This window comes from Lathyrus oleraceus, chromosome 4 (assembly GCF_024323335.1).
Source record: "Lathyrus oleraceus cultivar Zhongwan6 chromosome 4, CAAS_Psat_ZW6_1.0, whole genome shotgun sequence".
Classification (NCBI taxonomy): Eukaryota; Viridiplantae; Streptophyta; class Magnoliopsida; order Fabales; family Fabaceae; genus Lathyrus; species Lathyrus oleraceus.
Window position 1 is genome coordinate 175,914,025 of NC_066582.1, and position 10,482 is coordinate 175,924,506.

The 10,482-nt window shown below is 37.6% G+C and overlaps 1 non-coding gene across 1 annotated transcript; it reads left to right on the top strand.

Annotated features, from left to right (window-relative positions):
* The first annotated feature begins 9,962 nt into the window (after positions 1–9,962).
* On the top strand, positions 9,963–10,069 carry LOC127077781 (small nucleolar RNA R71). The gene has a single exon (XR_007787554.1). It is a non-coding gene; the product is annotated as a small nucleolar RNA R71 (small nucleolar RNA).
* The last annotated feature ends 413 nt before the right edge of the window (positions 10,070–10,482 follow it).

Here is a 10,482-nt window from a genome sequence, read left to right on the forward strand (position 1 = left end):
GATTGTCGAATCCACAGAGACCAAGTGTCAATCTATCGTTATCTATTGTTATGGTGTTTATCAAAGGCAGTCAAAATAGGTGATTTTAAAGTGTGCAACGAAAAGTAAAGTATTGAATAAAGTTTAATTAATAAAGACAAGGTCGAATGTAATTCATATAATCAATTAATAATCCAAGTACCTGCTGATAGAACTACTTATGGGCAATATTTCCTACTTTGAAAAGAACTAATTTAACGGGAACTGTCGCTTTCGCGTATTCAAAACCGAGTTGTACTCCCTAATCAAACCCTCTTATTGTCACTTATAAAAAGGCGCGCATTGCGTTAGAGTAGTAAACCTATTTTTAAGAAATATAGTATCTTGACTAAGTTGAAAAGTATTATAACCTGGATTTCTTAACCAAAAGAGGTTCTCACGAACCAGACTCTAAACTTATAAACGCATCCGAAAATAGTTTTAAAATCTCTTTTCTTCTTAAATTAAAAACTCATAATGAACTAAACAAAGTGCTTTCGCTGTTTTTGAAATAGTTAAAAACAATTAAGTTTAGATAGACGTTGGACGGATTTCGATCTTACCCAACGGAATTGAAGTGCGGGAAAACTTAAGTTGAAAGTTAAAATAGCCCTTAAGTGCTTCTACAAACAATTGTACGGATTATCGGTTCAATTACGATCCTTACATTCTAACCTTATAGATTTAGTTAGACATGGTAAAGTAAAAGTGCATTAAAGTAAATAAAAATAGTGCGAGTGCGGGAAATAAATAAAGTAAAGTGAGTGCGGGAAATAAATAAAGTAAAGCGAGTGCGAGAAATAAATAAAGTAAAGCGAGTGCGGGAAAATAAAGAAAGTAAAGCGAGTGCGGGAAATAAATAAAGTAAAGCGAGTGCGAGAAATAAATAAAGTAAAACGAGTGCGGGAAAATAAATAAGATAAAGACAAGTAATAAAAACCTGCTCCAATCGGAGGGTTGAGTAAATTGCAAAGCGGAAATGAAAATGGCGGCAGGATTAACTTCCTTCCAAAGTGCTCCAAACTCGATTACAGACTCTATCACAGACTTGATTACACAATTGTGGTAACACTCCAATGCGAAGCGATTACCACTTTAAAATACTGAATATATGCCTAAGTGAAACAAAGTTGCTCTGAGTTTGCCTCTGTTCTAAGTTTGGATGATTGTAAAAGTGATTTCGAGTTTCTATTTATAAGCAAGTAAAAAGATGGAAATGACAAGGATGCCCTTCAACTTGAAAATGGGAGGGAAAACTTTTCCTCTTGTGGCGCCCGCCACAAGGCCATGGCACCCGCCACAAGACCATTTTGAGGCGCCTTAGTGGAAGTAGTGGGGAACATGGCAGTTGAGGGAAGTTGAGCTTGGACACGTCATGGCAGGGTCTATGGCGCCAGCCATAGGGGAAGCCACAAGTACAAAATGCTAAATTTTAGGGTTTTTGGCTCTTTTTCGCTCCTTTTCTCGATCGGGGCTCCGATTAAAGTAAAAACCTGAAAATAAAGAAAAACATAGTAATAACACAACAAAATAACAATAAAACAACTAGAATGCATGTGAAATCGGTGTCGAAAATACGGTAAATTTCAGTGTTATCAAACTCTCCCACACTTAAACCTTTGCTTGTCCTCAAGAAAAACATTAAAAAGCTCATAAAAGAAAAACTGGTGTAAACGAGTGCTTCAGGTAAAAATTCTAAGTTCAAGTCGAGATGCAGTGATAGGTACTAACTGAGTGAACTAAGGGTATCATGATGACACTAATCCGTAAATACGGACATAAACTTCATTCCTATATTAACCAACCCATATTATCCCACAATACTTAGGCCTGCCTCTTCATCTCTTTTTGTGTCCTTTTCATTCAGGTGCAATCACATTAAGCCCGTTATCCGTACATGCTTCATAGTAGAGTGGCCTGTTAGTGATTATGATCTTAGCATGGGGTTTCTGGCACATAAATATGTGTGAACCCTTTTATTGGACCCAACTGTAGTTGTGGGGGATCAGATGGTAATCCGCCCTACCGAGTTCAGTGCCAGATACCTCTGAACCAACTAACAGTGGGTAAGTTTTTCTTTTCCTTTTTTTTCTTTTTCTTTTTCTTTTTTGTAGCAAATTTTTACAATTCTTTGGTTTAAATGACTTTGTGAGGGTCATCTATACCGGAGTTGCCTTTTTGCTTTCTTTTATTTTTTTGTTTTTCTAGATCATTCACTTATTTGCATCGGTCCCCTACGTAGAGGATCCGTAGGCCGGAGCTGAATGCTGAGATAAACTACTGAGGACTTATACGAAAATGATGATTAAGGCCATGGTATATGGGGTTTCAGGAATGATTCCTATATTTACGAAGTCTATGGTGCTAAAACAGATACTGATGTTTCGCAAAGTTCTCCCAAGTCACCGCATCCTTACTCGAAACATGTCTTTAAAACCTGAAAACTTTCGGAATAACACTGTTTTCTTTTGCAAAAAAAAATCGGTGGGGATAAAGGTATGGGGAGATTAGATTGTACTAAAGATATACTATATTTGGTGACTCGTCAGACTCATGCATTATACTAAAAAAAACAAAATAAACAACTAAAAGGAAATAAAAATAAACAAGCAATCTAAAAACAGCAAAGAAAAGCGATAAAGGAAAAACGAGGAAGGCAATAAAGAAAAGATGATAGAGTCTCCTCCCACACTTAAATCGAACATTGTCCCTAATGTTTCGAAATAAGATAAGGGAAGAGTTACCTGACAACCTATTGCTGACCACTGGTGCCCTCGCCATCCTGAGGTGGACGACGGGATCGGGTACGACGACGGTCTCTCTGATCCATCCTCGCCTGCAGGGCATCCTGAGCGGTCCTCACCTCTCGAAGGTTACCCAAAATGGAACCTTGAGTGGCTTCAATGAGTGTTATGTGTCTCTGGTGGTAGTGTTGCTGACGGGCTTGTGTATTTCTGATCGTTTGCAGGGACTGTAGAACAGTGTCATAGGACCTGTCTGTCCTCTGCTGCGACTCTTGCATGAAGCTCATGTTATTCGCCAGTTGTTGTTGGATGGTAGAGAGTAGGTCGTCACGCCTTTGCTCTCTAGCCATGTGGTCACGCCACATCTCCTCCGTAATATAAAAGCCAGGATATATCACTCCAAAACTTCTCCACCTCCTTACCTAGAAAAATATCCCATAGGTGTCTCTGGGATAGCATCGGGAGTGGTCTGGAAGCCCAATAGGTCGCCGAACTCTTTCTGGCTAAAAGAGTACTCAACTCCAAAGAGCCTGAAAGCAACATACCCATCTGGTCCAGAGTATGGGTCATAGTCGAATGAACTCAGGAACTCCAATGTCAGGTTCCTGTAGGTGTTACTCAAGTCGTTGGCAAACTCGTCCCAGTGAAGCTGATGGCTAAGGAATCGGATACTCGGCTCGATACCCAGTGCCTTCATACAGTGTTGATCAGGATAATGTGTGGGTGCCACAGGGCGCTGATACAGAGCGATGTAGCGCTCTCTCCGAGCATTATCTCTATATTCCACATGCATATCATCGAAATCCTGCATCCTGTAAAAGTTAAGAAAGTGATCCTGAAAATGCAAACCATTCAAATTTTTAGTCTCGATGCAAAATATGATAACATAAAATAAAAATAAAATAAAATAAATGCGAAAAAATAAAATGAAAGAAAAACCATGGGTTGCCTCCCACGCAGCGCTTGTTTAACGTCATTGGCTTGACGATTAGAATTTATACACCTGTAGTAGTAGGGATTGGTGGTAGGGGTGTTCAAATCCAATCCAATCCAAAAAAAATCGAAAACCGAACCGAAAAAACCAAAAACAAAAAAAAACGATTTTTTTTGGATATGTTTGGACCACCTTGTAGAATAACCGACCGGTTCGGTTCGGTTTTCGGTTGGCTGCATGAAAACCGAACCAATCCAAACCGAACCGATATTTATTCATATAGTATTCTCATTAACTCTAATTAATTAAATACAATGCACCGTTACAAATTAAATACAATGCACCTTTACAGCACATCATGCACTAATTAATAATATTATTTAAATATTACAATTTAAATACAATTAAATACTAATAAATACAATTGTTTAAACAGATACTATTACTAGAATGCATACTAGTTAATAGTTATAGTTAAATATGATTTCCTACCCCTAAAAAACGTTTCGGTCATGCTTTAAAAAATATGATTTTCTGCAAATAAATACTATTAAATTTACTAGAATACATACTAATTAAATATTATATGACAATGAAAAGCCAAACGTTTCGGTGATGATTTCCTACCCCTAAAAAATAGTATTATGCTTTTATTATGATTTTCTACAGTTATGTTATTGTTCTGTTGATTCCTGTAATAATTTTCTGAAAACTGTTGTTGTTCCTGCAATGTTGTTGATTTTTGTTCTGTTGCAGAAAAATTAAATTTCTACTGGAAAATTGAATTGTTCTTGAATTTGCAATTCAATAATTGTTCTTGATTTGCTTTTCTACAATGATGATGATTGTTGTTCTGTTACATACAGGAAAATTGAATTGTTGCAAGATTCTAAAGTATATTAAATTCAATTAAATTAAATTATTTATTGCAATTCTATTGAAATTATATTAAATTTATTGATGTTCTTTTGTTCAAATCCAATTGTTGACGGAAAATTAAATTGAATTGTTTTCCTGTCATGCAAATTGATTGTTCAAAAAATTCACCAAGGCATGTAAAAAATATTAAATTGTTGCAGGAAAATTCAATTTAATATTTGAAGTGTCATATTGGAAAATTCACCATCCACGGATTCCACGGGCATGTAAAAATTAAATTGGTTTCTTTTATATATATATATATATATATATATATATATATATATATATATATATATATATATATATATATATATATATATAAATGTTTTTGTCAGAATTTTAAAAAAAATTAAAATTAAAATTATTTTAGATTTAGAAGTAGTGTTTGTTTAAAAACCGAATAAAACCGAACCGAAGTAAACCGTATAAATTGGATCGGATCGGATTGGATTTTTTTATTGTCATCCAATAACCGAACCAAACCGTATGCTCTTTGTATCTTTGGATCGGATGATTTTTTGTCTCAAAACCGATCCAAACCAAACCGCGAACACCCCTAATTGGTGGATCAATCAGGGTGTGGCTTGAGTAGTATGCTGGAATGTCTCCTCCTTCGTAGAGCTTCAGTCTTTATCCATTTACAATGAATGGAATACAGGTTTCGTTCTTGATTTCTACGGCTCCGGATCTCAGAATCTTGGATACTTCGAAAGGACCAGTCCATCTTGAACGTAGCTTTCCCGGGAAGAGTCGTAACCTAGAGTTGAAAAGGAGAACAGGATCGCCTACTTTGAAGTTTTTCTTTACTATTCTTTTGTCGTGATAGGCTTTTGTCCTCTCTTTATATATTTTTGCATTCTCGTAGGCCGATTGCCTAAGTTCTTCTAGTTTATGAATGTCTAGGGTACGTTTTTCTCCAGCGGCTAGGTAGTCTAAATTCAAAGTTTTAATGGCCCAATAGGCCTTATGCTCTAATTCGAACGGTAAGTGGAAGGATTTTCCATAAACTAGTTGGTAAGGAGTAGTTCCTATAGGGGTTTTGAAAGCGGTTCTATAGGCCCATAATGCTTCTTGAAGCTTCTGAGACCAGTCTCTCCTAGAAATAGAAACAGTTTTCTCTAGGATTTGTTTTATCTCCCTATTGGACACTTCTACTTGGCCACTAGTTTGTGGATGGTATGGTGTTGCTACTCTATGCCTAACTCCATATTTTCTTAAAAGTTTGTCAAATATTCTCGATATAAAGTGTGATCCTCCATCACTTATGACTAAATGTGGTGTTCCAAATCTAGGGAATATATAGTTTTTAAATAGTTTGATTACAACCCTAGTGTCGTTTGTGGGTGCAGCTATAGCTTCAATCCACTTAGACACATAGTCCACAGCTACTAAGATATACCTGTTTCCTAAGGATGGTGGGAAAGGTCCCATGAAATCTATACCCCATACGTCAAAGAGTTCTACTTCCTGAATGTTTCTTAGAGGCATTTCATCACGCCTTGAAATGTTTCCAGTGCGTTGGCATCTATCACATTTGACAATGCAAGCATAGACATCACGCCACATGGTAGGCCAGAATAGACCAGCTTGAAGAATTTTGGCGTATGTCTTAGAGGTACTCGCATGTCCACCATAGGGTGCAGAATGACAATGCTTGATAATATTATTTACCTCTTCTTCCAGAACGCAACGGTGAAAAATGCCATCTTTACCCCTTTTGAAAAGGAGCGGTTCGTCCCAATAGAAGTTTCTTACATTGTGGAAGAATTTCTTCTTGCGGTGGTAGTCAAGATCAGGGGGTACTATATCAGCAGCTAGGTAATTAACGAAGTCTGCATACCAGGGTACGTTACTTATTGCTAAGGAATTTTGGGAGTGCTCATAAGGATCTAGGTTATTATCTTCAATGGTTTCTACTCTAGCTATCAGTCTATCATAGGCGAAATCATCATTTATGGGTACTAGTTCTGGTTTTAGATGTTCTAGCCTAGAAAGGTGATCGGCTACTACATTTTCAGTGCTTTTTTTTATCTCTTATATCTAAATCAAACTCTTGTAGTAATAGAATCCATCGGAGTAACCTGGGCTTGGCATCTTTTTTACTTAATAGGTAACAAATGGCAGCATGATCGGTGTAAACTATAATTTTTGCTCCTACTAGATAAGATCTAAATTTGTCTATAACGAAAACTACAGCGAGTAATTCTTTTTCAGTTGTTGCATAGTTAAGTTGGGCAGCATCTAGGGTTCTACTGGCATAATAAACGACATGTAATTTTTTATCTTTCCTTTGTCCAAGAACGGCTCCAACTGCATAATCACTAGCATCGCACATTATCTCAAAAGGTTCTGACCAATCAGGTGGTTTCATAATGGGTGCTGAGATTAATGCTTACTTTAAAAGATTAAATGCGCCATTAAATTTTTCATCAAAAATGAATTCAGCATCTTTCATTAAAAGTCCAGTTAAAGGTTTGGTTATTTTGGAGAAGTCCTTAATAAAACGCTGGTAGAATCCAACGTGTCCAAGAAAGCTTCGGACTTCTCTGATGGTTTTTGGTGGTTTTAGGTTTTCTATAACTTCTATTTTAGCTTTATCTACCTCTATACCTTTTTCAGAAACTATATGTCCTAAAACTATTCCTTCGATTACCATGAAATGACATTTTTCCCAGTTTAGCACGAGGTTCACCTCCACGCATCTCTCCAGGATTTTCTCAAGGTTAGAAAGACAATTGTGGAAATCAAATCCGAAAACCGAGAAATCGTCCATAAACACTTCCATGATACCATCTAGGTAATCTGCAAAGATTGACATCATGCAACGTTGGAAAGTAGCTAGGGCATTACAGAGGCCGAATGGCATTCGTCTGTAGGCAAAAGTTCCATAAGGGCATGTAAAGGTAGTTTTTTCTTGATCTTAGGGGTGGATAGGTATTTGAAAGAATCCAGAGTATCCATCTAGATAGCAGAAGTAAGAGTGTTTGGCTAGACGCTCCAACATCTGGTCTATAAATGGTAAAGGGAAACGATCCTTCCTAGTTGCTTTATTTAATTTTCTATAATCTATACACATCCGCCATCCTCCTTCTAAATGTTTTGCTACATGTTCGCCTTTATCGTTTTGCACGACTGTGATGCCTCCCTTTTTAGGTACTACATGCACAAGGCTCATCCACTTACTATCCGAGATCTGGTAGATTATACCTGCCTCAAGTAACTTAAGAACTTCCTTTTTAACAACATCACTCATTATTGGGTTTATTCTTCTCTGATGTTCCCTGGAGGGTTTTGAATCTTCTTCGAGCGAAATCCGATGCATGCATACGAATGGGCTTATACCTTTCAGGTCAGAGATATTATATCCTAAGACTGAGGGATATCTTCGTAAAACATCTAAAAGTTGGTTCGTTTCCTCTTGGCTCAAGGTAGTACTGACTATAACTGGACGGTTCATCTTTTCATCGAGGAACTCATATCTCAGGTTCTTAGGCAGTTCCTTAAGTTCTAAGGTTGGTTTCTTAGGGCATGGCATAGGATCTGGAGTAAGGGATAAACATTCGTAAAGGTTATCATTGATGTAGGGTTTCCTAAAGTCATCATCTTCCCTTATGAGAGTTGATGGTAACTTAGTTGTTTTTATAATTTCTTCTTGTTCTAATTCTTTAACACATTCATCAATGATATCTAAGGCATAACACACGTCTCCCATCACAGGTGCCATAAGGAACTTCGAAAGTATAAATTCTATTTCCTCGTCACCTACCTTAAATGTCAACTTTCCTTTCTTGACATCTATTATGGCTCCTGCAGTCGATAAGAATGGTCTACCTAGAAGGATTGGTATATCATTGTCCTCTTTGATGTCCATGACAACAACATCAGTAGGGATAAATAACTGACCTATCCTAACAGGAACATCTTCTAAAATGCCTATCGGATATTTAACAGATCTATCGGCTAACTGAAGTGACATCTTAGTGGGTTGTAATTCTCCTAAGTTTAACCTCTCACAAACTACTAAAGGCATTAGGCTCACACTAACTCCTAAGTCTAGAAAAGCTTTTTCGATGACATGATTACCCAAAAGGCAAGGAATGGAGAAATTTCTAGGGTCTTTATCTTTCTTTTCTAATTTGTCCTCGGAAATAACATTACATTCCAAAGGCTTCGAATCGTCAAGTCTACGTTTGTTGGTAAGGATGTCTTTGAGAAACTTTGCATAAGAAGATATTTGGGTGATGGCTTCTGTAGAAGGGATTTCTACATGAAGTTTTTCTATAACTTTAATAAATTTTTGATACTGTTTATTGATCTGGGTTTGTTTGAGTCTTTGCGGATATGGTATAGGTGGTTTATATGGCGGGGGTGGTACATAAGTTTTGTCTTTAGGTTCTTCTCCTTTTTCTCGACCTTCCTGGTTTTCAGGTTCCTCTGGTTCCTTTACTTCGTCCGTGGGTTTGGTACATTCCTTAGAAGTTTCGCGTTCACTCAATCTAGGGTTTGGTGGCTCATCATAAGCGTTCCCACTTTGTAGGGTAATAGCATTGGCTTGTCCTCTCGGATTTTGTTGAGGTTGTCCAGGGAATTATCCTCCAGGTGTAGTCTGAGGGGCTTGGTTTAAAGCTACCTGAGAGATCTGGGTTTCAAGCATCTTAGTATGAGTAACTATTTGGTCAACCTTGGTTCCTAACTGAGTAATCAATTCGTTAACATGAATGTTTTGGTTCATGAACTCCTTGTTTTGTTGGGTTTGAGCGGTGGTAAAATTTTCCATAATTTTCTCAAGGCTCGGCTTTGGTGGTACAGGTTGCATAGGTTGATTTAATCTAGGGGCTTGATAACTAGGTCTCGGAGGTGCATTATTTTGGATAGGGTTATTGTTTTTATAGGAGAAGTTTGGGTGATTCCTCCACCCAGGTTTGTAGGTATTCGAGTATGGGTTCCCTTGGGTGTAGTTCACTTGCTCAGAGTGGGTTTCGTTTAATAGACTGCATTCTGCAGATTGGTGTCCTTTGGCTCCACATATTTCACAATCCAACGAAACTGCGGCTATAATATTCAGGTTTATGCACATATGCTCGACCTTAAGGGCTAATGCGTCCATTTTAGCTTGCATCATGTCTATAGAGCTTAGTTCATGCACTCCTCCTTGGGCTTCCTTCTTCTCAACTGTCGCTCGTTCGACTCCCCATGATTGATGGTTTTGAGCCATATCTTTGATGAGGGCACTAGCTTCAGGATAAGGTTTGTTCATTAGAGCACCGCCTGCGGCAGCGTCGATGGTCATCTTTGTGTTGTAATGAAGTCCATTATAGAAGGTTTGAATGATTAACCAATTTTCTAAGCCATGATGTGGGCATGCTCGTAACAACTCTTTATATCTCTCCCAAGCTTCGAACAGCGATTCTCCTTGGTTTTGAGTAAATCTAGTTATATGATTTCGAAGAACGGCGGTCTTACTCGGGGGGAAATATCTAGTAAGAAAAACTCTTCTAAGGTTATCCCAAGTCGTAATGGAATTGGGTGGAAGGGAATCTAACCATGATAGGGCTTTATCTCTGAGGGAAAAAGGGAATAATCTTAAACGTATTGCCTTAGGAGAAGCTCCATTGGTTTTAAAAGTGTCTGCTAATTGAAGAAATATTTTTAAATGTTGGTTTGGGTTCTCAGTAGCGAGACCTGCGAATTATCTCTGTTGCAATAGTTGCAACAGGGATGGTTTAAGTTCAAAATTATTAGCTGGGATGGTTGGGTTTACTATACTAGAACTAGGTTCTTCATTGGATGGTTGAGCGAAATCTTTAAGAGGTCTTTGGTTTTGATCTTCGCCCATAACTCTCTTAATTCTATGAAAGAATAAAC